The sequence below is a fragment of the Lynx rufus genome, unplaced genomic scaffold, assembly GCF_022079265.1.
Source record: "Lynx rufus isolate CCGP_SWC_20201006 ecotype Redwood Valley unplaced genomic scaffold, mLynRuf1.p SCAF_3, whole genome shotgun sequence".
NCBI lineage: Eukaryota > Metazoa > Chordata > Mammalia > Carnivora > Felidae > Lynx > Lynx rufus.
The window spans coordinates 77,162,276-77,185,214 of record NW_025814845.1 but is presented as its reverse complement, the minus strand read 5'-3'; positions in this window follow the sequence as shown (position 1 = coordinate 77,185,214).

Sequence of the window (22,939 nt, the reverse complement as noted above, 5' to 3'; positions counted from 1 at the left end):
ACGTTCCCAGTTTCGAGATGCCGGCTTCACTCTGCTGTGGTGAATCCAGGAACCCATCTTGGCCACCTTTACTGAAATAGGGGTGAACAAATGACAGTGAATGGGCCCCTTCAAAAGGGTTTTAGGGGTTGGACATTTAATTACTTCACCCATACAGAATCTTCTGGTTTAAAAGGGATGAGTGTCTGTGGTCAGACTCACAGGTAATTGCTCCTTAACCCAGTGGTGTAAGGTGATTTGATAAGGCCAAGGGTCCCCATTCTCTTGCCTTAGGGTTAGATTGCCTATCTCATTTAGATGCCTTGATAATGGGGAGAGGACGTCCATAAAGGATTCTGGAAGGGGAGAACCCTGTCTGCTTCTTCAGCCTCCCACTTGCAGCTGCAGTCTGCCTCCCTGAAGGTCCCTCATCTCTCCCCACCTAACGTTAATCCTTTTCCTATTAATTCTCCCCATGGAGTAGGGCCCCTAACTGCCCTTAGGGAACAGGGATGGTCGCCATTCTGGCTTCTTCAAGCTGATAAGGTATGGTAAGGGGGTACAGCAGTTAGAGTTTACCCAACAGTCGGTCACGTCGCCCACAATATGGTTTTACGGGAAGGCTGGCAGGCGTGAGGTGGCACAAACACTGGCAGACACAAAGAGAAAAACACAAAACAAAAATTATACTGACCAAAAAGATAGCATCTTAAGATAATGTCCCCTGTTCTCAAACCAGTCAAACAATCCAGGAGAGACCCTGACTTTGTCCAATTATGTCCGAATGTCATTTACCAGTTCAAAGACTCTGTGAGAATTATTAGTTATATTGAAACAACAAATGTCAAGGAATCTCCAGAATCCAGGTGATGGAGGAGCAGTGAGTAATCAATGGTGGCTCTATTCTCCAAGAGTTTGGCCCTAACTTTATTTATTTATTTTTTGGTTTATTTTTATTTAAGCATCTACTGCTTGTGAGATGTTATTTAGAGTTTTGCTGAGTATAAGCAGATAGTGTGCTTTATTTTGAGGTGTAAAACTTTTTCAAGAGTTGGAGGTCCTACCAGAGAAAGAGTCAAGGCAGCTGTTTATTATTATTACCATTATTCATTTTTGTCATTTTATCATTATTAACAATTATTGTCACTATTAATTTGCAAATTTTTAGGTAAGCTGAACCTGGGTATTATTTTATAAAGTAGAGCTTTTATTACTTCTGTGTCTTCTCCATTTTTTTTTTATGGGTAGGCCTCTACTCAATTAAGAAAAGTATCAACCCATACCAACAGATGTTGGAATTCCTTTGACCTTGGCCTATGAGTGAAACTTAATTGTCAGTCTTCCCTGGATAGCCTCCAGGTCCTTGATTGCCTGGGAGAGCAAGTTTGGTTGAGAGGATTGTTTCTAAGACATACTTCACAGGCTGATATTACTTGCTGAACTGTCCTTGACAAATGTTTTCCCAGTAAACATCCTTTGAGCCATTTGATAAGTTTTATCCCTCCCTAAATGAAAGGCTGGATGCAGTGCAGTAATGATCTTTTAGCTCTGTGAGCTAAATAATGGTAATTACCCCTGCTCTCTTTGTAACCATCTCAAGGGTTGGAGACAGTGTCCATGAATGAGACCCCAGTTTATTTTCTTGGGAGGTAGGTGGGATTGAGTCTCCTTTAATAATTGGTGTGGCAGGCAAGCTATCTTCCCGAACCTCAGTATCTATAGCCCACAATATCCAGTAATTTCCAAGAACTTCCACAATTGTTTATCTGTCCTGGAGTTAGCAGCACTATAGTCTCTAATTCAGTTATAATGTCCCTTCTGAGCAAGGGAGTAAGGCTCTCTGGTATTATAAAAAAAGAATGAGAAAAAATGAGTTTTCCCCATATACATTCCAGGGGCTGAGAGAAAAATTTAGTTACAAGGTTTCCGGAGACGCCTCTAATCATTATGCTGGGTTTGGATAGTTGGCCTGAGTAGAAAAGAGGACAGAAAAGGTGGCTCCAGTTTCAAGAAGGAAATGAACTGGCATTTAGTTGGCTGAGTAAAATAGTGACTAATTTCCAGAGTTACTTGAGGCTCCAGGCTTCCAATAGATAGTTGGTTTCAAGGAGCCACCCCAAAGAACCCCAGGCCCCATCAGTCCCTTTTAGGGACACTGATTATCTGAGCCCTCACAGATAGAGGTCCTCAAGGGCACTCAGACTTCCAGTGATTGTTTCCACATTAGGGGCATGGCTTATGGGGCTTTGACTTCTGTTTTCTCTTCTGAGGGCAGTCTCCTTTCCAGTGCCCTGATTGGCCATGTAAGTGGCATTTGGTGCCAGGACCTGTGGAAGTCTGGTCTGACATAGTGCATAAGACCACAACTAAGGCCTCAGGTTTTTCTTAAGCCTCCTTTCCTGTTTTTTTTTTTTTCTGTTTTTTTGTTTTCTGTTTTTTTTTTTTTTTAACTTTCTTTTGCCTTCATATTTTGTCCCAAGCCATTTCTCTCCAAACAACAAGTCTCATTTAGGACAAAATTACTTTCTTTTACCCTCAACAAAAATGTATTCCCATTTATTATATCTTTCTTACATTATCTCCTACTTTCCTACATACAGAGTTGCTTTACTTATTTCCATCAGTCTTAAGGACACTTAGAATTTTAACTCTTAGAAACCTAAGTTTCCAATTGAGGACTTAGTAATCAAGTGAGAAGTGTTTATATTAGAATTTTTTACATGGCAAATTCATGAATCAATTAAGCACAAAGCATGTTTTCCAATAGACCCAAATAGCCTTAGTTTCTTTGCAATAAGAAGTTAAAAGCACAAACCCATGTTCAGTAATCAAATCTTTAGCATTCCATCCTATTTGGAAAAGATCTAGATGTCCAATGAATTTAATCTCATTTATCATGCAATCAAAACTTTAAAGTTTCATGTTACCAGGACTCTCAAAACTATCTTCATGAGAACTTTGAGAAAGACAAAGTTAACCATCATTTTAAGCCATCTTTTTTGCTAACAAATTGCAATAGAGTTAACATAAGCTTATTTGACCTTTAGTAAACTTGGTGGAATAAAAGTTTCATATTTAATGCTGATAAAGTTAAACACAATTCCTACAAACTTAAGTTAGTTTAATCACTGAATATGTTTTGCCTGTGCCTGCATAAACAGCAGTCAATTTTCCCCATCGTGAGTTTTTGCCTGGGACACCAGTGGGGGAATCTGAAGTGGGTGGTCCAAGGGGATGCTGTTGGCTCCTTGACCTCAAGGGTAGGAGGAGCCTACGGTGCCTGAGGCACTGAAGATGGTGTAGGAACCAGTTATGTATGCCACCACAGGTGGTGCAGAAACAGGAGGGGGAGGGGAAGGCAGAAGGAGTGAGGTGGCTTCAAGGGGCCTGGAAGCAGATAAGCCAGAGGGCAGAGAAAGAGATCTCCTGGTCCTAAAGCCTGCCAGCTTGAATAGATGAGCAGAAGCAGATTTTTGTTTTTCCAGCAACAAGTGGAATTAGGCAGTCCATGTTGGGCTAGAGAAGACAGGGAATTTCCCCTAAACAAGGAGTTTTGGCAGCTTCTTGGGAATACTCCTTAAAGTCTCCATCCTGGGGTAGACTAAGTAGAGACAGTTGGTTCTAATCATTACAGTCATTGACCCAGGAAATGAATGAGAGAGAAGCCCTCACATACATTTAGAGTCCCCTGTCCACTTCATTCACACACAGTCACACAGTGATTCCAACCAGCCACCCAGCACCCAGCACCTTGGAGTTGTGGTTTCATCCCTTATTCTTTATGGAACTACTCAGGCAACTCTGGGAGGTAATCAGGCTTCCCTTCTGCCTCTTAGGGGCAGGTCTACCAAAACGAACCCCAGTTCTTACCAGCCTGAAGGGTGGCACTCCCTGAGCTGGTTCCTGGACCCCACCAGGTTCTGTTGTGCATCTAAGGTCTTTGTCCTGGCATGGTGGGAAGGGCTAGTCTCCTTTGGATCAAGTAGTTCCGTGGCTCCAGATGAGATCGCTTTGCCCTCTAAGGTTCACACCCTGGCTACAAAGGAGGTGGAAATGCACTGTCTACAAATCCCAGACGCGAGTCCCCAAAAATGTAGAAGGATGCTCACAGAGATATGGTACACCAAGGCTTTTCTGTCCAGGAAGAAACTTTATTCGTTGTGCCAGCCTGGGCTCAGTGGGTTCAAACCCGAAAAACTGAGCCCCGAGCACAGTGGGGTATAGCCTTTTATGCAATTTCTACTTTTTTATCTCCCATATATGGTAACATGTATAGTCTGATTGGACACAGTCCAAGTTACAGTGTTGTGTCAGAGTTATGCACATGTGTAAAGGAGTCGATTGGGCCATGTTGCACATTGCCTTCCTTTGTTCTGAGAAGGCCTCCACCACATTCCTTAAGGTAGGGCTCTACTACACTGTCACTGCTCGGGGACAAGGACGCTTTGAAATGAAAACAGTTACAATAAATGAATCTATGTCTCTGTGGTCTCATTGAACTATTGTCTTGCTGAATTTTTCTGTCCCCTTTGCGTTCCTCTCTACTTTCCATGCTCTGTCCTTTCCTGCTGTACAAACACAGGAGTTTGCTATTTGGGAATAAGAAAAACAGCTTAGATTTGTTGATTTTTTTCTATGTTCTGGCAATATTCTAAACACTTTTTTTAAGTTTATTTATTTAGAGAGAGAGAGATAGAGAGAGAATGAGCAGGAGTGGGGCAGAGAGAGAGAGACGGAGAGAGAGAATCCCAAGCAGCCTCCACACTCTCAATGTGAAACCCAACATGGGGCTCCAACTCACAAACCATGAGATCGTGACCTGAGCTGAAACCAAGAGTCAGACACTTAACCAACTGAACCACACAGGCGCCCCTCTAAGCACTTTAAATATAAAAAATAAATTAACTTCAAAGCAACACTACAGAGTAAAAGCTACTATTATTCTTTTACATGGATGTTGAGATTGAGCACAAAGAAGTGAAGTAACTTGCCTGAAGTCAAAAGCTTCTAAGTAGCAAAATTGACATTCAGGGCAGGAAACCTTACTCAATGTTTTGTGCTCACAACTAGTAACCATTACACTGAAAACCCACAAATGTCTGAACAGAGATGATTGGAAGAGATAATTTTAATATGTGGAATAAATAAGGAAAAAAATACATAGTATTACAATCTCACTGGCCGTGAAATCAGGACATTTCCTGTGTCGCTGAAAGAAAAATCCTCACTCCATGTGCTATAGATTTAGTATATTAACCAATATTACATTTATCAATTTCCCTATTAAGTCAGAGCTTATTCTGGACAATCAAGCAATATTGTTTTTTAGTCAAATAGAGAGTCATTTTTCCAAAGGCATTTGAGTTAGGCATTATCCATTTGGAATCCTTATTTTCGTACATATTTGTTCATGTGACACTGGGCAACTTAGTCTCACTGAGCTCTGAGTTTCTTAATTGTAAAATGAGAAGAATAACAATAGATTTGTTGTGGGGATTCAATAAAGTAATACAAAAGAGACATTTAGCCCAGTCCCTATCATAAGCACTCAATACAGAACAGCTATTTTATTATAAGTGGGTAGATAGGTACACACATAAGAAGCTAGAGATTTTTTAAAGGCAGAAACACCAGTAAAAATAGAACATCTTTTAAATGCAATATATTTTTGCCTGTTTTTCCTCTAGAGACATAAAGAAAAATTTCTGGGTTTATGAGTTATAACAAGTCTAATATAAACAGTGATATTTAGAACTATGATGTTCTCATATCATGATAATCATACTTTCCAGGAATGTGTAAGGATCCTTTTATGTTCCTTAGTCAAGCTACAGCTAACAAATTAGCAAGTTTGAAAGAAGCATAACTGCTAGATAGAAATATGGCTGTGGAAGCATAATTCCTTAAATAATGAATTTAGCACCCTCTCCTAAACACTCTTGCTTTGTTTTAACATAATTGCCTCTCTTTTTACTTCTTCAGTTTTCTTGAGAAGCTGGAGAAATGCAATAGAAGATGTTACATGAATATTTTGAAAGAATGCCAGTGACTAAAAATGAAATTCAGTCCATGCTTAATGTATTTCAGTATTTCTTTCATATTTTTATTATATTTGTCGTTTCAGATGGAGAGCCTAAGGTATGAAAGACTCGCTCTATGTCACATGCAGTGCTAGGAAACAAAGAAGAAGTAAGTTTGAATAAGCCATAACCTCAGCCCTCAAGGAGCTCTTATTCTAGCAATGCGGACAGGCACACACATGAAATGATTACAGAAGTGAGTGGGAGAGTGACCGCAATGGAAGACACTAATAGGGTGGGTTTTGGACATTCCAAAGAAAAGGCACCAAAGTTACGGAGGAATCAGAAAGGCAAGCCAGCAGACCACAAGACCGTCTTTATTTAAAACGCTTCCCTGTCAAGAGATATTCAGATGCCTTTAAACCTGAGTCTCTATACATTCATTTTTACTACTATAAGGAAAAGCTCTTTAGGATTTCGTTTAGATGTTTCAGCTCAGGAAAGAGAGTTAAAGAACCTTTCAAGCCATTTAGGCCTTCTAGGTTCTCAGGGGGAGAAAAGATGATCTCAAGAAAATCAGTAATGCACTTTGTTCATATGCCTCAAGTGCTCTCTTTATGATGTTCTTCCCAATAAATATGTTTGGTTACTATTCCAGGGTCTGTGCTGTGTTCAAAAACATAGTCCCTACTTGGGCATTTTTCTGTGGGTTATCATCAGTTCCTGTTGCCAAACTGCTTTTTTTTTTTTTTCTAATTAGGAAACTTACTTGAATATAGTAAATAGGATACGAAAACAATTTCATTTCTATTAGAATATCTTATTAAGCTTAACGATTAGGTGTGTGGAAGGAAATTCTCACATGACAGATTTCACCACATAAAATATTAAAACTTCCATATTCAACGTAATAGTACAAACAAAATAAAGCTGAAAATGACAGATGTCCTCTCTACAATCCTCCAGTCTACCAGCTCAACTATGGAATAGTGCAGGGAAGGAAAGGGATAAACAGGTGGAGCACAGGAGATTTTTCAGTCAGTGCAACGATTCTGTGTGATACGGTAATGGTAGACGCATGTCATTGTACAGTTGGTAAAATTTATAGAAACCTTATTTAATCTATAGACTTTATTTAGCTAATAATAATGTATCAATATCAGCACATCAATTACAACAAATGCACTACCGTAGGATGTTAATAACAGGGGAAACGGGTGAGTGTAAGGCGGGTGTAAATGAATTCTCTGAACTTTCTGCTCATTCTTTCTCTAAAACTACTACATAAACTACTCATAAACTACTCTAAAGGACAATGAAAAGAACATGACAAACGGGGATGAATTTTTTGCTAGAAATTTATAATGAATGATTAATATTCTTAACAAAAAAGATAAAGAAATCAATGACTAAAGTAATTAAAATTTCAAGCATACTAAGGACATAAATAGATAAACAAAACAATAACAAACATGTGAAATATATTGACATCATTAATGATCAAAGAAATACAGAGATTTTATGCCCTTTTTACTTACCTATTAAAGATTTTTTTTAAAAAAAAAACACTAACATTCATTGTAGTAAAGGGTGCAGGCTAACGGGCATTTTCAACTTTTTAAGGAAAGTACAAATTAATCTTAAAGAAGCTGAGAAAGCAATGTGTTAATACATATAAAGACCATTTGACTCATTCATTTATGCATATGCTCCTTCCTTCATTCATCCTTCAAATGCTTGTAAATACTCAATGAATTTATAGTACTAAAAACGCAGCAGTAAGTATGGCAAACATTTTCCCCTGACACTATGAAGCTTAAAGTTTAGTGGAGAAGACGGACATTTAAAAGGATTCAAATAATTGTTCTTGTTACGATTGCTATGAAGAACTACAAAAGGGCTTGACTTTGTCTGTTTTGTCATAGAAATTGACGTAAAGTTGAAACTGAGACTAGAAAGATTCCCTGGAGTTAATTAGGTGAAGGAAGGGTGACTCATTCCAACAAAATAAGAGCATAATGGAAACGCCAGAGTATGGAGGAGCCTGGTGAATTCAGGGGAATTGAAAAAGCCTGGCACAACAGAAGCAGAGAAAGCTGCATAAGCAGGAGGGCACAGTGACAGTCTTTGAAGGGTCAGGGACCGATGCCAACAGTCTCCCAGCAATCGGACTCAAGAGCCTTGAGAAGGGAAATCAGTGAGTTTGGTGACTCTTGTAGCACATGAGTACTGTTCGAAGGTCATCATAATGGGCATGGAAACATAAAGTATATTTTCCAGCCTAATCCCCATTATTCAGAAGCTCAGCCTGTCTAATTGAAACCCTCTGGGCAACTATGTGCCTATACCAGTACAGAAATAATGTGATCCTGCAACAAAAAAGGGAAAGGCCACAGTCCTGTCGAGAATGTATCTAAGACGCTGGGGTGCCATGTATGAGGGAGACGATGCATCACTGGCTGTGTGTGACACGTTAGGAGAGGGGAGTGTTGTTAGGTGGGTGGGACCTGGAGGCCTCAGAGAAGTGATGTCAGAGCCCAGAGTGCTTGGTACTGCCTCCCTGAACACACCTTGTGGAAGGATTTTTTTTTTCTTTATCTCGTGCTGGATTTGCATGTAGGTTCTTTAAATGACTTAGGGGGTGAAAAGAAAAACTTTATTGTAGAAGATACATGACACTTGCAATTAACAAACTAATGATTTAACTGGGCCACGGGCTTCTAAAAATGGGAAATGAAGCAGGGTAGTGACATGTTTATATGTGCCAATTGTTCTATTTTAGAGCTTGAATATTGTACTTTCTTCTAATATTTTATTTTGCAGAAGAAATATTCTGAACTACTTTGCTTATCCTGTTCCAGATGGCCCTTTATCTGGTATCGATCAGTGATGAGCAATGCCTGATTTGCAAATGACATATTTTTGTTCTCTCATGTAGGCATTTGTAGCTAAACCCAGACCCAAACTACCATTTATAACATTCATCAGCAACCTTATACCCCTACCCATAATCAAAAGATGTGGAGGTAACAATGCCCAAGTTCCAAATAAAAAAATGGAAAGTATGGTAAGAATAAGTCAAAGTAGTACAGAAAAATTACACTTTAAAAATCAGATATTAAGAAAATGTACAAAAATAAAGTTTTAAAAAAGAACAATTAACACCGTATAATCTCTCACCAGGTACCACTCACCATTTCAAAAACATAGTTGCATGATTGTCATAAAAGTCTAACAGCTTCTCTTCAGGAGTTTGTTCTCAAAGCCTCTATGAGAAGAGTGGGCCATACATCTCTGACTGCAGCTCATGGTGCAATATAAGCAAGTCCCAGAAGGACTTCTCTGTTCAAAGTCAGAAATGAAAGCCTGGGTATTTTCTTCGGATGGTTACCCAACACACTGGGTTTTGAATTTGGTGTTATTTTTTTTTTCCCTCTCAGCAGGGGAGTGTGTGTGTGTACTTTTTACACTTGCTTTTCTATTTTTGTTAATGTGGGTTGTTTTTTTTTTTTAATTATACATAAAAAGAAATCTAGAAGGGAAATCTGGTAGTTATTTGTCAGGCAAATTTAATGTCAAGCATTACTGAACAATTGCCATCCTTGACTGTTTCTAGGTGTGGTGGTAGGGCGTCCAGCCTTCCTCGGAGAGGAACTCCAAGATGGATGAAAGGCAATTACTCCTTTCAAGCAAAGTCAATCTCCAGACCTTTCTGAACTGAAATCACAAATACATCTTAAATTTCCAGACCGAGCCCCTATTGTTTTGCTTGGGGGACACAGCTGAGTTCCCCCAATCCATTGTATTCAGCATCCCAGTTTGCATTCAGACTGAGAAAACCAGAGATACGAAGGGGTGACAATTCATTCATTTAAATCTTAGCCCTGAAAGTAACATTTTCAACAAAGTATTCAGGCATCGCCTTAAGAAATTATTGAAAAGGCAAAACACTAGGGGTTTTAAGGTTAACAGTGCCACCTAAATAGGAGTTGGTGCTGAATATGGGAGCTTTTACTTGAAAGGAATTGATGGCACAGAATTATGACCTGCGTGCGGGCTGAGTGACAACTTAAACAAAGAAAGCTGCTATGCTTAATTTGAACGGATTCCATGAACGTGTTGTGGTATTATGAACTTGTTTATAGTAATAACACTAATGCATCTGCTCCATCTTTGTGCAGTTACCTAGACTACATTGTTTGACACCACCATTCTGCACGAACCTCCATCTGCTGAGATATGTCTGTCATTTCTTTCACTGTAACATAATGTGACAGAGGCTTCATTTACCTAAACTTATCTTGGCAACTTGTACTTCATTAAAGAGAATCCTGCAAGCATCAGTTAAAGCTTTCTTAGCTGGCCATGCATAGCCAAGCTTCATAAATCATTCTTTCACTTTCCATTTTGCAGCTTCTGGAAAGGTAACATTATTGAATTCAGATCACTGGAAAAGAGCAGTACTAAAATGTTTATTGACCAGCTTTTAGGCACTGAGCTCTGCTTTGAATGCAGGCAGTCATATTAACCAAAGCTTTTGAATTTAAAACTCAAGTCACTAATACGGTTTATACTGAGCTATAAATACGTCTTACAAGAAAGAGCCACTTTAGCAAAGTTGGTATTAACCTAGCGAAGAAAGTATTTTTGGCCCTTGGTTCCCTGTTCCTTAGTGTCTAACCTCCTTAACTTTATTTGTGCTAATTTAAAAAAGATGTTTATAATATCATTTACCTGTCAGCACCAACTCTAAACACTGCATCGGGTAGGTAACAAAAACTACACACTAAGTCCCCTTTTTGTTCATCCCTTGGTGGCTTTGCACTCTACAAATGTCTGTGTGTCCAGTTTGTTCAACTGAGAATCAACAGCTGAAACTTCCTTGGCAACACGTTCAGGGTCAAATTAGCCTTTTGCTAAAAGGTACCAAGGACAGATCTTTTATCCAATAGGCTTGCAAGCATATTTGTGGAAGCATTATCATATTTATGCTTGCAAATTTATGGTCTTTCTTTGAGAGTGTTGAAGATTTGCCATTATGGAATAAGGAAAGGACCTTGAAAGCCAGAAATTGTATGAGGTTTGTTCTTCTGGGGAAAATAATTATTTTAATGTATTTAATACATTACTCTGGCCAAACAACAAGTACTTTATTGCACCCTTCACCCCCTGCCCTGGAGCTCTTGAAATCAAGTGTTTTAGATGACTACATGGCAAGTAATTATGGTTTATTTACTTTGGGTCATTTAGGTGAAACTCTATTTTCTGCTGTATGTGTGTCAAGTTATCTGCAATATATCTGTTTTCTTATTGACAAAATGAATGGAAATATGATTTTTACTCCGTCCATTTTCAAAGCAAACAATTATAATATGATTTTAAAGGAAATCTCTAAAATAATAAATTGGAATCATCTAACATTTTTATGTACATAAAGTAATTTTAAAACCAAAAGACTTTCGAACTGTAAAATTATAGAAGATCTGGCTCATTTGACATTTTACCTCCACATGGTAGAGAACACACTCTTAGTTTTAAATGATTTGCCCAAGTTCACTGAGCAAGACAATGGCAAGAATGGAACTCGTAAGATTCTGACCACAATTACATTCTGATCTGGCTTATTTTAAATGCTAAGGTACATAACAATATAGGGAATAATTTTCATGTCTTAAAATGAGGCTTTGATAAGGAACATCAATTGTAGACATACATATTTATAATAGAAAGTTTATTTGCAACTGATGGATTCTCAATTATCACAGCAAAAGGATGTCAGACTTACATGCAGAAATTACTCCTCGTTCCCCAAGCTACAACTATAGACACTTGACTTTTATCATGATAGAGAAGGTATGGTTTCTACTATTACTTGATGCAATAGAAATATAAAAAATAAATGTTGCAAAAGGTCATATCTCTCAGTTGATTTCTGTGTATGGTTCTTACTGGCAGTGAAAACATAGCCCTTAGATTCATCAGACAACAGTTAATTAGAAATAACAATGGAAGTTACTTAGCCCCGCATCCTCAATTTACAGAAGACAAAATCGAGGTCCAATTAAGTGACAAACAATTATAGTGTTCTTTCCACTACCGCATACTATCCCTTTAATCCATCTAAATGAGAGATATTTATCATACTTTTACTAATGCACCAACTGGGAGCAACAATTGTGAAGGGCACTGAGTAGTTCCTCAAGGAACTCACAATTCAGGTGGGAATATGAACATTTAAATCACAAACAATAATGTGACAATTTTCTAAGAAATATAAACTGCAAAGAGAACACAATAGGAGCAATGAATTATTCAAAGGATTAAAAGAAAAAGTGAAGGAACAGAAGAGAAGAGTGGGAGTTTATCAGGCAGAGAAGTGGAAAGAAGTTTTCCAGATAAGAAAATACGCCAGGGAAGGCATTGCATGGGAAGCCTTGATAGTGTTACCAAATAACTAATGATCCCAAGAGGTACTGCAGACTGCTGGGTCATTATCTCTGAAGGATCTAATTCCCAACACTGAATAAATGAAACCAGTATTTGTTTCATTTCAACTTCCTCGGCTGCCTGTCATATTTTAAATTGGTGGTCATAACTATAGGTGTGTGTGTGTGTGTGTGTGTGTGTGTAGGATTGGTAAAGGAATGGTGGTCATTCAGACCTGGGGTTCAATCCCTGCTTCAGTTAATTCTTGTATGGAATTTGGCAATTAATTTTATTTCCCCTTTTCTCTAAGATTTAAGGTTGAACTACTTAGTACTTAGTCAGTAGGGTTATTTGCGCCTAGTTTTTAAAGCAATGCCCAGCTAAGAGTAGGTTCACAAAACATGGTATTGGCAAATATTCATTTTAATGACATTTTAATTTACAATTAGAAATATCCTAGTTTGAGCAGGCTACAGATGTTCTATTAGAACATCTATCGTCTCCTAAAATCAACATCCAAGGATGTAGAATGACAAGAATACCCAGATTCATGAGGGAATCTCTCTATCTGTGGCCTATATAATCAACTATTATGCAACTGATTAATATTAGCAAACACTGTGAATATCTCTGATGAAATCTCTATGTAAGCTCTAAGAATTTTATTTCATCTGATTATACATTCAAAACACTGTTGCTGGTGTTTGTTAATTGTAGTAGTCTGGAGCTATATTAAAATTATAAAATGAACTATTTCCCATAGCCAGTGTAGCCTAAAGCAGATATGCATAAGGTGAGTTTCCCTGAATGGAGTTATGTACAATATCTAAAATTAATATGGACCCTGGGTGCAGAGCAATTCACAGAGAAATACCGTCACATTTTTTTACAAGCGTTCCTGAATTGTTAATAGTAACCTCAAGATATATTTTAGTATACTCCATGAAAATCGAAGCCCTGTCCATTCTGAGGCAAAGTCCGTTATAATCGAAAGATAGCAAATACTACAGAATGTTCATTTTCTTATCATATTTGCTACAGGAAAATATTCCTCACACTGCCTTTGAGACAAGACAAAATTTGCCATATGGAATTACTCAAATAGCATTTATTATGTACAATAGCCCCATGCTCTCATACTCATTCAATAGAAATGAACAAATCCTGCTTTGGTAAGATTATAGTAGTCTAGAAAACTATTTAACAAAATGGCCTTCCCATTCATCTGGTTTCTGACCCGCTGCACAAAGGGAACATATATTAATTTATCCCTTAAATTAGTAGTCTCTTCCTGAGTTAAAAAGCTCTTTGTAGCAGACAATAGGTTTTGCTTAAAATAAAAATGGAATTACTTCAATAAATAAAAGGTTTTCTCTTTACATACTCAGGTTATCATGAAGGTTTGGAGTTGAAAGAAAGAAGAATATTTCTCTTCAATCAAAAGCAATAAGCTGATAACTCACCTTTTGCTAATTCATTTTGACATTTATTTATTTATTTATTTATTTATTTATGAGCTTTTAATATATAATTTATTGTAACATTAGCTAACGTACAGTGTGCACAGTGTGCTCTTGGCTTCAGGAGTAGATTCCTGTGATTCATCACTTAACATATAACACCCAATGCTCACCCAACAAGTGTCCTCCTCAGTGCCCATCACCAATTTTCTCCACCCCCCCTGCCCCCCACTCCATTCCACCCTCAGTCTGTTCTCTGTATTTAAAAGTCTCTTATGGTTTGCCTCCCTCTCTGTAGCTATATATTTTTTTTTCTTTCCCTTCCCTCATGGTCTTCTGTTAAGTTTCTCAACTTCAACATATGAATGAAAACATATGATATGTGTCTTTCTCTGACTGATTTATTTCACTTAGCATAATCCAGTTCCATCCACGTTGTTACAAATGGCAAGATTTCATTTTTTTCATTGCCAAGTAGTATTCCATTATGTATATGTATAGATACATATATACCACCTCATCTTTATCCATTCATCAGTAGATAGATATATTTGGGCTATCTCCATAATTTGAATACTGTTGATAATGTTGCTATAAACATTGGGCTACATGTGCCCCTGTGAATCAGTACTCCTGTATCCTTTGGATAAATTCCTAATAGTGCTATTTCTGCGTTGTGGGGTAATTCAATCTTTAATTTTTTGAGGAACCTCCCCGCTGAATTCCAGAGTAGCTGCACCAGTTTGTATTCCCACCAAAAATGCAAGAGGATTCCCCTTTTTCTACATCCTCACCAACATCTGCTGTTTCTGGAGTTGTTAATTTTAGCTACTCTGACCGGTGTGAGGTGGTATTTCAGTGTGGTTTTAATTTGTATTTCCCTCATGATGAGTGACGTTGATCATCTTTTCATGTGTCTTTTAGCCATTTGGATGTCTTCTTTGGAAAAGTGTCTATTCATGTCTTCTGCCCATTTCTTCACTGGATTATTTGTTTTTTGAGTGTTGAGTTTGGTAAGTTCTTTATGATTTTTGATACCAGTCCTTTAACTGATATGTCATTTGCAAATATCTTCTCCCATTCCATTGGTTGCCTTTTAGTTTTGTTGGTTGTTTTCTTTTCTGTGCAGAAGCTTTTTATCTTGATAAGGTCCCAATAGTTCATTTTTGCTCTTAATTCCCTTGCCTTTGGAGATGTGTCAAGTAAGAAGTTGCTGCAGCCAAGATGGAAGGTCATTGCCTGTTTTCTTTTCTAGGATTTTGATGGTTTCCTGTCTCACATTTAAGTCTTTCATCCATTTTGGGGCGCCTGGGTGGCTCAGTCGGTGAAGCGTCTGACTTCGGCTCAGGTCATGATCTCACGGTCCGTGAGTTCGAGCCCCGCGTCGGGCTCTGTGCTGACAGCTCAGAGCCTGGAGCCTGTTTCAGATTCTGTGTCTCCCTCTCTCTCACCCTCCCCTGTTCATGCTCTGTCTCTCTCTGTCTCAAAAATAAATAAGTCTTTCATCCATTTTCAATTTATTTTTGTGTATGGTATAAGACGGAGAGTGGTCCAGTTTCATTCTTCTGCATGTTGCTATCCAGTTCTCCCAGAACCATTTGCTAAAGAGATTGTCTTTTTTTTTTTTTTTTTTTTACATTAGATGCTATTTTCTGCTCTGTGGAAGATTAGGTGGCCATACATTTGTGGGTCCAATTCTGGGTTCTCTATTCTATTCATTGTTCTATGTGTGTGTGTTTGTGCCAATACCATAATGTCTTGATGATTACAGCTTTGTAATACAGGTTAAAGTCTGGGATTGTGATGCCTCCAGCCTCGGTTTTCTTTTTTCAGGATTGCTTGGCTCTTCGGGGTCATTTCTGGTTCCATACAAATTTTAGGATTGTTTGTTCTAGCTCTGAGAAGAAAGCCAGTGCAATTTTGATTGGGATTGCATTGAATGTGCAGATTGCTTAGGGCAGTATCGACATTTTAACAATATTTGCTCTTCCAATCCATGACAAGATGAAATAAAAGGCATCCAAATTGGCAAAGAAGACAAACTTTCACTTTTTGCAGATGACATGATGCTCTACATGGAAAACCCGAAAGACTCCACCAAAAAAACAAAAACAAAAAGCAAAAAACAAAAACAACAACAACAACAACAAAAACCTGCTAGAACTGATACATGAATTCAGCAGTCACAGGATATAAAATCAATGTACAGAAATTGGTTGCAATTCTATATACCAATAATGAAGCAACAGAAATAGATACCAAGGAATCAATCCCATTCATAATTGCACCAAGAATCATAAAATACTTAGGAATAAACCTAACCAAAGAGGTAAAATATCTGTAGACTAAAAACTATACAAAGTTTATGAAAGAAATTAAAGAAGACACAAAGAAATGGAAAAATATTTTGACTTTTTAAACACAGAGTGTTAAGAGGTTTTGGGGAATTTTCTAAAATAAATGACCAATGACCTATTTTCTCTATTAAATGACCTACTTTCTATGAAATCAGAACAAAGTGGCAGTCAGCTATTTGGCTTAGAGGCTTGGAGTCCATCCAGTCTGCAAATGGCTATCAAAAATCTGTTTAGCTTTTCTTCCTGGGCATAGCTAGAGAACTTTCCCAACTTCTCTTGCAGTCAGGTGTGGCTGAATGAGTGCATTTGGGCCAATGGAATATAAACAGAACAGATATCACCACATCCAGCCCTGGGCCACAGAATCTATGTGTGTTCCTCACTCTTCCTCACAAACCAATACCTGAGTAAAGACAGAGCAGAGTGGAGCCAAAATATGCAATAGGCCAATGGCTCACAATGATTGTGTAGACAGATCACTTGAGAACACATACACACACATATACGCCATGACTGCCAACCCAATGACCCAAGTGATCTGATATTGTGACAAGAGAAATACATTTTCTCCTATTAAATCACTGAAATATTGAAGTTGTTTCTGTAGAAGACTCTACTGCTGCTCACAAATATTTCTATTCTTCTTTTTTTCTGGATGCATGGGGAGAATGTTCTTTCCCTCCTCCTTGAAGTTAGTTGTGGCCATGTGAATTGCTTTGACCAATGACATGGAAGTAGAAATGTTGTGGGTCACTTAATACATAAACCATGTAGCTGCTGGTACAATAGTCTCTAGAGAAATAAATCAATATTCTTTTCAACCTGTGAAATTTGTGGGTTGCCTGTTATTTCAGAATAACTAGTGTATCTGATTGTTGAAGTTTGTTTCAGAAGGTAGCCTGTCCTGATTGGTACAAGGCCCAAGCCTGACACCTGAAATTTTAATTTGCCATCAAATAAGTTGCTGAATACATCTTAAAATACAATATTCTACTCTCAGAAAAAAAATTGGAATCTATGTCTTAAGTAAATAAAAGGGCTGCTCTTAAGTTAGTAATTAAAATCTAAGAAAGTAATAGTTTCAGGAAAAATTTTTAATTGATAAAAATAGGTAAATGAGTAGCCTGGGTGGCTCAGTCCGTTGAGTGCCCGATTCTTGATTTCACCTCAGGTCATGATCCAGGGTCGTGTGACTGAGCCCCATGCCAGGACGCGCTGAGCATGGAGCCTGTTTAGTATTTTCTCTCTTTCTCTTTGCCCTCCACCACGTGCACTCTCTCTCTATACCACCTTGGTTCTGCACATATAATTTGTCTTTTCTACACTATCGACTGTCTTTGTTTTCTATCTTCATCAATCCTCTTTGATTTTGAAGACTGAACTCTGAAGTCCTGACTTCCCTGGTTACCCTTGTTGAGTTGGAGTCTCCTCTTCCATGTGCCTCTAATGCCTGGGACATTCCACTGAGTAGCAAAGGTCACAGTGATTTCATTTGTTTGTGTGCTTGTCTTTCTTCTCTTTACTGGGAAGTCCTTCAGAGTATGATTTATGTTCATTATTTCTGTATCTTCAGCACCTAGAAAATTATCTGTCATCTAGTGGGTGTTTGTATTATTTTACTAGGACTTCCTTAATAAAGAACCACCAGCTGAGTGGCTTAAAAAATTGAAATTTACTGGGCCACGGTTCTTGAGTCTGAAATTCTGAAATCAAAGTGTTTCAAGTGTTGGTACCTTCTGAGGGATGTGTGGGTAGGATCTGTTTCTGGTCTTGCTCCTTGACTTGTAGATGGCTGTCTCCATGTTTCCATGATGCTTTTCCTGTATGCATGACTGCCTTCCAATTTCCTGTCTTTATAAGGATCATATTTAAAAATCACTGTTCTAATGACCTTATTTTACTTGGTTATGTCTGTACAGAACCTATCTCCAGATAATATTCAACATATGAATTTTTGGAAGCCATGATTCAGTTCATAATAGCAACCAACCAGTAGGGCATAAATAGAAGTGGGGGGGGGTACTAAATTTGTTTCCAACCATTACTTAGGCCAGCTATGCATTAGCTACACTGTTCTGTGTCCCAAATAATGGCATTGGAACTCTCTGATACCAGAATATAAAATGGAATATAGAATCCTGAGACAGAAGAAACAATCTTTAACAGGTGTCTTTAGGCATGCATATGACCTCTTACGCTGCACTGATTCACAGTTTATGAAACCATTTATTCCTCCCTCAGTCAGGGCTCCTCTGCTCTGTTAATTTTCATACTGTTCTTCATTTATTCAACTCTTTAGTCTTTAGAACTGGATTCTGACTATACCACAGAGAAGAAAATGCAACACTCTGTCCACTCAGCAAGCCCATCTCTATAGAATAAAGACATTCATATAACAAAATAACACTTATACAAATTATGGTTTTCCATAGGTTTGCAAAACCTGTAAAGCCTCTGGGAATCAAGATATATTGAAAAATCCATTCTACCCACTACATAAAAAACATTTAAAAGCATCAGGATTCTCTGTGCCAAGGGGAGAAATTGCAAGGAAAGGTGAAAGGATATTACTATATACTAGGATATTTGCCTTTAACAGGTTTTCCTTTATTTTTATTAAATGTCTATGGTTCCAGCACAGTGATTTCACTTTGTATAAAAGCCTAATGTGTCACAGCATAATATTTTTTGTAAAATCATTACTGGATTTTTAGACAGGATCCAATTTTGCTGCACACGTTCCTTCTCATCTAGCAGTCACAAATGATTTAAAATAGATCTTTGCATTAAAAATGTATATCAATAAGATTGGTAATCAGAGTTGCACATGGTATATGATGGCCCTTCAAGAGTTCAAAACGTATATTTGAGTAGTAAAATAATAATTTGTTTCCTTTGGTGTAGATTAGGGGAAATATCAACTCTTGTGGTATTATGCACATTATAATGCTACTATTTCATTGCCAAAAATGCAAGTGACATGATGGATTGAATTATTTAGTGAGTGAGTTCATATATAATACGTAAGTGTATGTTTTTAGATATGGATTGATAAACATGCATAAACACACACAGCTTTAATGTACTAGAGTTATGAAAAAATCATCTTATACTCATTGTAGGAGTGTTCTTTGGAAAAGTATATCACCCTAACTGTTCTAGGTTAGAATCCCATGGAGGGAAGGAGAACCCTAAGTCTCAGATGAAGAGGTATGGATTCTAGACCAGCCCCTGTGGTCTCACTGCCCCGTGAGTGTTACGATGACACCTGACAGGCCCATGTGTTCACGAACAGAAAAAATAGAGATTATTTTTTAGAACAGTTTTAGGTTCACAGCAATATTGAGTAGAAGGTACAGAGATTTCCCATGTACCTCTTGTTTCCACAAAGCGTGACCTCCCCCATTATCAATATCCCCCATCAGAGTGGTACATTTATTATAATTGATGAACCTATATTAACATATCATTGTCGTCCAAAGTGCATAGCTTACCTTAGTATTCACTCTTGGTGTTGCATGTTCCACTTGGGAAAAATTTATAATGACATGTACCCACCATTACAGTAACATAGGGAATAATTTCATTGTCCTAAAAATCCTCTATGCAATGCCGATTTATCTCTCCCCTCCCATACCCAGTCTTTTCACTGTCTCCATCGCTTTGTCTTCCAGAATGTCAGGTAGTAAGAATCATACAGTACACAGCTTTCTCAACTGACTTCCTTCACTCAGTAATATACATTTAAGTTTCCTCCATGATCTTTCGGAGCTTGAGAGTTTTTGTTTTTGTTTTTGTTTTCTTTTACCACTGAACAACATCCCATTGTCTGCATGTACTATAGTTTATTTATTCATAATTTTTTCACCCCCTGAAGGACATCTTAGCTGCTTTCAGGATTTCACAAGTACGAATAAAACTGCTCTAAACATCTGTGTGCAGGTTTTTGTGTGGACATAAAGTTTCAACTCCTTTGGGTCAATACCAAAATATGATTGTTACATGATCCGGTAAGAGTGTTTTCTAGAAAAATGCCAAACTGTTTTCCAAAGTGGCTGTACAGTTCTCCACTCTCACGAGCAATGAAAGAGAGGTCCCATTGCTCTACACCAATGTCAGCATCTGGTGCTGCCGCTGTTTTGAATTTGGGCTTTTCTAACAGGTATGTGTGGTATCTCATCGCTGTTTTCATTTGCGTTTCCTGATGAGATATGCTGTGTAGCATCTTTTTATATGCTACTTGACCTCTTTATATTTTCTTTGTGGAGGTGCCTGTTAAGGCCTTTGCCCATTTTTTAATTGAATTTTATTGTTGTTGTTGTTGACTAACTTAGGAGTTCTTCGTAAATTTTGACTAACAGTCCTTTATCAGGTGTGTCTTGAGAGTGTTTCCTCCAAGGGGCGCCTGGGTGGCTCAGTCGGTTAAGCGTCTGACTTCAGCTCAGGTCGTGATCTCACATCCTGTGAGTTCGAGCCCCGCGTCGGACTCTGTGCTGACAGCTCAGAGCCTGGAGCCTGTTTCCGATTTTGTGTCTCCCTCTCTCTCCGCCTCTCCCCAACTCATGCTCTCTCTTCTCTCTCTCAAAAATAAATAAAACTTGAAAAAAAATTTTTTTAATTAAAAAAAAGAAAATGTTTCCTCCAAATCTGGGTTACCTTCTCATTCTTTGGGAAGTGTCTTCTGTAGAGCAAATTTTTTTTCATTTTAATGAAATGGAGCTCATACGTTTTTTCTTTCATGGATTGTGTTTCTGTTGTATCTAAAATGTCATCACCAAACCTAAGGTAGTCTAGATTTTCTCTTATTTTCTAGGAGTTTTATAGTGTTACGTTTACATTTAGGTCTGTGATCCATTTTGAGTTAAGTTTTTGAAGAGTATAAGGTCTGTGTCTAGATCCTTTTTCTGTGCGCGTGTATATAGATGTCCATTTGTTCCAACATCATTTGTTGAAAACGCTGTCTTTGTTTCATTGTATTGCTTCTGCACCTCTGTCGAAGATCAGCTAACTATATTCATCTGGGCCTACTTCTGGGGAAAAACTGCCTTTTGAGAGGTGGCCATGCTCAGCGAGCCTGTGCCACACGCCATGAAGCGACAAGAAGCTATGATGGTAACAGGATAATCAGACTCCAGTTTTCTCAGCAGTTGACTGTGGAAGCCCTGATTAACCCCTTGTTAAACTGTGCTTTCAGTATGGGGAAAGGGATTTCTCAAGAAGAGAAAAATAAACTTCTTATTAATGAGGAGTAAAAGTGAGTGAGCCCTTTTACAGAATAGATGAGAGTGCATTTTTCCCTTGAACTTGCAGAGTCCGCCACAGCCATCCCCGAGTTCAGGCATGCATACACACATACGTATTTTCCATGACCTGTCTTGTTTGTCCCAATATTTCTATTGCCCAAACCTGAAGTGATAAAAATTTCCAGGCTACACAAGAATTAGAAACATCAACAATATAATTAACATCAGATGGTGATAACCCAGCGTAAAAGATTAGAGAAGATCCCCAGCATCAGCAGAATAGTCTCTGTTTGCACTTTTGTCGGAGAGACAGGTGGATATTTTGAGCTCTGTTAAGCAGTAAAGTTTTTATGTGTCTCTCTGGAAATGAATTTGGATTGATGACTGGTCTGTCATCAGCTGCTTGGAAATAGTGAACCATTTGGTAAATAATGTGGACAGATTCCCTTCAACCTTTTCCCCTGCATTGCTATCTTTGTTGCTTACCTAATACAAAGATTTGTTTCTAATTAAAGTGGAGTTCTGAAAGAAGACAAATTGAGGGGTGGATATAAATTAATTTGATCATGGAGTGGAAATATCAGACAAATAAAAAAAAGCTCCCCGTGTCAGGAGACAAAAAGGGAGCACGGGCAATAATGGGAAGGATTACCCTGTGTCGCGCCATAAGTGATTCAGGAGGCAGAAGAGAAAGCTGTGTTCTGTGGCCATTCCTACAGCAAAGTGGAATACAGCCTAGTTTTTAAAAGGGGTTTCATTTTTTTTTTTTCTGCATAGTCCAATTTGGCAAATCCAGATGGGATCATTTGAGCCTGAACTGGCCAAAGACTTACAATTAATTCAAGAATTGCTTTTAGCAAAATTCCAACATTTTGCAAGCTAAGGGGTTGGACTGAATCACCAGAGTAATGTGCTGTCGTTAATGCACTGACCTTGAAATACAGGACATGCCTCGGTAAAGGGGGCTCTCAGAGGAAACAAAAATATATTGATAGTAGTTGCAGTGTGATTTATTTTAGTGGACGCCAGCAAAAAGTAGAGGCTGGGAATATGGCAAAATGCAACTGTAAACAAATGCAACTTCTTCATTCTGACCAAAATCCTAAGGAAATAAGCTAGTATTAATGAAAGTTCATACTTATGTCTATATCTTTATGAGAAATAATAAAGTGATGGATTACTTTTGTTTAATTTAATAAATTCTTTCATTGTTCCAGCAAGTTTTTCTCAAAGCAAGAAAAATTAATGATGCTTATCCAGTGCTGTTTATTATGGCATACCAATTTTCTGGCAATTCTGGAATGCTAAAAAGAGCACCATTTTAAAATACATTTTATTCTTAAAGTCCTCAATAAACTACAAAGCATAGTCTGGAAAACCAGGAATAATCAAATTTGTCAATGTCTATGTAAAATCACGTATGTGTGTGTATGCTTAATTTAAACGCTTTCCTC